The following is a 5,451-nucleotide window of genomic DNA, read 5'->3' as shown; positions in this document are numbered from 1 at the left end:
TGTTTTAAACCCAAAATACTCAACTTAAAAAAAAAAGAATCACTTTCTGAAAATTGTACTTAATATTCTTGAAACATGGCTGAAATATTTTAGGATATTAGCAAGTGAAATTTCTGGATTGGAAAGTACACTTGTTTTGTATAGCTACTGTTAACAAATGACCACAAACTTTGTGGCTTAAAAACAACAGAAATTTATGTTCTCATAGTTCCAGAGCACAGAAGCCCTACATCATTATCACTGGGCTGAAATCAAGGTGTCATAGGGCTGTGTTTGCCTCCTCCAGCAGCACTAAGGGAGAATCCATTCCAGCTGCTGGTGGCTGCCAGGAGTCCTTGATTTGTTGCTACATCATTCCAACCTCTGCCTCCATAATCACATTGCCTAACAGGTGGTTGTAACACATGCTACAGTTTAGGAAACAACTGCTCTAGATAACTGATCAGGAAGTCTCAAGGATATTCAGTGAAGAATAACTTCTAAGAAAAAGGGTGGGGCTCACCCTCAATGTCTTTGTAAAGAGAAATGTTGATATAAATAATGAAACAAACATAGGATGAAAAATTAAATTATGTAGGAAAATGGCTTTGAAATGATGCTGTAAGAAAATGTCATGATCTAAAGTTATGTATATAACAAAACCATAACTTTTTAACTCCAAATACCATGTTGCTTTGATGTGCAAATAGGTTCTCAACAAGGTAAATGGAGTTTAAAAAACATATTATCATATGCAATAATTTACTTAGCATTGATAACTAAAAGTCATATATAATGTCTGTAGTATGTATTTACACATATTTTAAAAGTCTACTAATAAACATGTAAGGAATGTTAAAACTGTATGGTGTGATATCCAGTGAAATACAGACTTAAATTACGTGCCATCAGAACTTGCAAATTTGAAAGAATGAACTTTAAATTTGTTGGCAGTTGAATTTCTACATAAAGTTCTTAGTATTTTCTATTATCAAATGGATCATTACAACCTCAACATTCATTTACATAATTCAAATGTTATTTATCCTATTATATATAACCCCACCTTTTAAATAACTAATATAATTTTGCTCACATCTAATGGATATACCATGATCAAAATTTAATTCCAATTCTCCTGAACTAGAGAATAGGTTTTGTCTGAGCTCTGTAGCACATTCAATTTTAACTTGTCTCAATACATCCCTATAACATTCAGAGAATAATAGGGAGTATGCCTGCAGGTAGTTTAATATCTCTAAATTTCTATGGATCACAATGAAATATCATGTAGCCCAGCATGCTTCATAATTCAAAGGTTGTGAGCTGTTAACATTGTACTTTTATTAAAATCCCTATTAATTTTTGCTGTCAATCTGAATATAAAATTACTTTATCACTTTTCTATAGAATAAAAAGGTAAAGAAAATATTACTTTATTTCTAACTATTTATTTAGCCAAATACAGAAAAAGAAATCTAGAAAAAGTCAACTATATCATAGCCTAAGAATAGCCAATTTTTGAGTAATTTAATAATGAAATTATACATCTATTCTTGTAGTGATCTGTTCAAAAGACACTTAGGTATTGAGCTTCTACCATGTGCCAGGGAATTGTGCAAAGCATTAGGGATAGAGCAGCGGACACCAATTAAGTCCTTGACCTCAAGAATCATTCATTCTAGTGGGAGTAACAGACAATAAACATAACAATTCAAGTACTGATACTGTGATTAAAAAAAAAAGAAGAGTAGTTATAAACTAACATCTGAAAAGGGGATCTGAATTAAACATGAAAAGTAAATAAAAGCTTTCTAAGAATAGAGCAAAGCTTCTACAAAGGACCTAAGGTGAGAAATTGCTGGTGAGAAGTGCTCCGAGGAGAGAGAGGAAATTAGCGCGGCCAGAGAACTGTGAACAAAAGAGAACAAGGTACCAGATGAGGCTGGGGTAAAGCAGGGACAGGCCTCTGTAAATCATGATGAGATACTGAGCTTACCCTGGCACTAAGAAGTGAATGCTGTCTTCAAAGGCTATCCCTGACTAGTAAAGGGAGAGAAGGTCGTGAGGGCACAAAGATGTCGCAGTGGGCCAGGCAAGAGATGGTGGGAGCCGGGGACTGATTTGCGGTAACATTTCAGATGGAGACGCTCAGACCTATTCACAGTCTGTCTGGGCATCTGTGCTGGAAACAGAACTTGGTTATAAAGTGGATGAGGGGTGGAGGTGGGCTGTGGGTGTTCAAGGTGCAAAACTGACCTTTAGTTGACTTACGTGGAAGGAGTGGAGTTATTGTTTACTAAGTTGGAGGCACTTGAAGGGGGCAGATTTACTGTACGTGGCATGAGCCATGTTAACTTTAAGATACCAAGGCATACACATGACGATATCAAAAACGTGTAAATTAATCTGGTGCTCAAAGAGGTCTAGGCTAATAAAAAACAAAAACAAAAACAAAAAACTAAACTAAATTTAGCTTTTTAACCTTACCTTTCACTTTGAATTAAATATAATGCATGATCATCGGGGGAAAGAACATATTAAAATGTAACACAGAGTTCTTTTTCTATATGTATATACATACACATACAGATGTATATACTAATTATTCATAAAAATTGAATTATATTGTTTTTAATCTGATTTTCAACTTAATGTATTTTAAACATATTTTCTTCAGAGAAATATAGATTCCTTCTGACATGTAACTTTACTGAGCACATAATGTTGCTTTCTACAGTTATACAGAATTATTAAACCAATTCTTATTTCTATAAATGTACATGGTTTCTAATATTTTGCTACAGTAGACAGTACTACAATAAGAACTCTGGTATGTCCTTATTTAGTGAAATTTATACTTCATAAAAATACTGAATAATATGTGTGCTTAATATATACAGATGGGATTAAATTAATACATTGCTTATGGTGAAAAAGTGGAAAATAGTAATTTTTTTTTTGCAAATAACTAAAGTTTTGGATTTTGCTCGCAATGTGAAATGTCTTAAAGCTGCAAGTAGGAATACAGATATCGACTGCAACATTAGGAAGGAAAACTTCTCAATATATAGGAGGATGTAGCTTCTAAGGCTAGAAAAAAAATTATCCTACATTAGATTTCCCTCTTAGTCCACAATGAAGGTCCTGTCAAGAATTTATGGCAGTGCTTGCTTTGGCAGCACATATACTAAAGCTGGAACAATACAGGAAAGATTAGCACGGCCCCTGTGCAAAGAGGAGACACAAATTCCTGGAGCCTGGCATATTTTTAAGTTGCGATGAGAGCAGATCCTAAGAGTTTTCATCACAAGGAGACCTTTTTTCTTCTTTTCTTTTTACTGTGTCTGTATGAGATTGATGGATGTTAACTAAACCTACTGTGGCAATCATTTCACAATATCTGTAAATCAAACCATCATGCTGTACACCTTAAACTTATACAGTGATGTATGCCAATTATTTCTCAGTAAAATTGAAAACAAAAAGTCAAGGTTTCTACAGGTTCCTAATGGAGTATGAGCATGTTTCAGTTCCAGAGACCTACCTCGCCTGTGTCTCCAACCACACACCTGTCTCTAACTCTGATCTCAATTTACTTGGTCATGCCATCATTTGTACTAGATATGAGCACTTTTTCCCTAAAATCAACAGCAAAAAAGAATCATGTTTCCAACGTTTGCCTTTCTGAAAACAGCATCCAGGCCTGTACCCCAGGAAATATCTGACGAAAAGCATTCCTTCAGAGGAGGATACAACCCCTCTTCAATGCTTTTCTCCAAAATACTTCACTAACAACAACAAAAAGACATGTGGGCAATCTGTCTCCTTTAAAAGTTTACTGAGCTTGGAAGGGGTGCTTGCTGCTCTTAGTAACAGATATCACCTAGACATTTAAACTCCCTTTGCCACCCCCAGTCCCACCTGCAAACTGGAAATTGAAAGAAGAGGTGTCTCAAACACATGAAATCCTCTTTTGCCTGGTGGGATATCTTTATTCCTGAGTAATTTCTTCAAATAACACCCTTGAGTCTCTGAAAATGTAAAACCTGCCTGTAGAGTCAAGGCAAATGAGGGCTAAATCCATTCATTATTTCCCTCTAGACTCTCATTCACTTCCAGCTGTAGGAAGCATCACAAACATACGGTTGATGAAAAGTGTATAAACATATTATCCAGATACTCAGGTTGTCACAGGGAGTGGTTTTTGTTCGTGATTTTAATGTAAGCAAAGCTGAGCAGTGGAAATGTTCAGGTAAAAATAGAGATTTTTCTTTCTGAAAAATAATATTTCTCATTCTGAATTATTTTATTCTTTTCCTTCAAAGTCCATGGCAAACTCTGAAATCTGTTCATATTTTACCAACTCTTGAAGCCTTGCTTGTATCTTCATTACCCAGAAAGGAGTAAGCATAACTGACAAGGAATCCCTGCCCCTGGTCCTAATTTGTGCTTTGTTATGGATTGTCTTTTAATCTCTCAGGATAGTCTAGATTGTGTTTTGGTAGCAAAGTACTCCAAACTCTCTAGCGCTCAGCACTCAGGGATCCTGGCAGATAGAGCAGCCGTCATCTCAAACGTTGCAGGTCAATACGCTCAAGGGAAAGGGTGTGCCGAAGAGTCTCACAAGGACAATTCAACGCTCTGGTCCGGAAGTGGCATGCTCCAGTCACTTCTACTGGCAACTCATTGGCTATTGCTAAACATATGGCCCCACCAAAGAGAGACTAGGTCGTACAATCATAACATGTTTCTGAAAGCAAAGAGCCAGAAATAGCTGAGAAATAGCAATAAGGACCACCCCAATCCTGCAACAGAGGAACTATTTTCTCTTTCAAAACTGTTGTAGAGAAAATTGAGAAAAGCTAAGTGGATAGGAAAGCATGAAAAAACACATTTTTCATTGTTAAGAGTCTGCTTATAAAAAGTAATGTTCTACCAGCTGTATGCACTATTTCTTTGTTAAATAATAGCATGGAAGCCATTACTCTCTTATCTTCAAATGTACGTACTTTGAGACTTCTGTCATCTATACCTCACCTGTTTCCAAAAAGCTATGAAGTAGCTTATAATAATACATAAAGCAAAACAGAATAAGGAACAGTAAGTCAGAAGAAAGGGAAAAGAAGGAGGCAAAAGACAGGAAAAGTGGAATTAGAATCCAGTAACTGTGACAAAAGATCTGGTATGCTTTTCTAGATGTCAGTGACAAATTTGGCTCTGAACATTCCAGGAACCACACAAAAAAAGAAATATAATCAATGATATGATACATAATATCTGCAAGTTAAAAGCAAAATATGTCATGAGAAGAAGTACAGTGATACTTGACCCACTGGTTCTCATAAATAGAGAATATATAACACAGTACAGAAAGTAACAGAAAACACATCTACAATAAGCATCACTCTATAAGGCTGCATCTTACATCTTACAACTACAGTCACACAGTCACACATCACAAACATTTTT

General features: G+C 35.6%; 1 non-coding gene across 1 annotated transcript; it reads left to right on the top strand.

Moving 5' to 3' along the window:
* Nucleotides 1-3,145: 3,145 nt before the first annotated feature.
* On the top strand, nt 3,146-3,252 carry LOC123613348 (U6 spliceosomal RNA). The gene has a single exon (XR_006720724.1). It is a non-coding gene; the product is annotated as a U6 spliceosomal RNA (small nuclear RNA).
* Nucleotides 3,253-5,451: the final 2,199 nt, after the last annotated feature.

Source organism: Camelus bactrianus, chromosome 5 (genome assembly GCF_048773025.1).
Source record: "Camelus bactrianus isolate YW-2024 breed Bactrian camel chromosome 5, ASM4877302v1, whole genome shotgun sequence".
Classification (NCBI taxonomy): domain Eukaryota; kingdom Metazoa; phylum Chordata; class Mammalia; order Artiodactyla; family Camelidae; genus Camelus; species Camelus bactrianus.
This window is presented reverse-complemented; position numbering and strand designations above follow the sequence as displayed.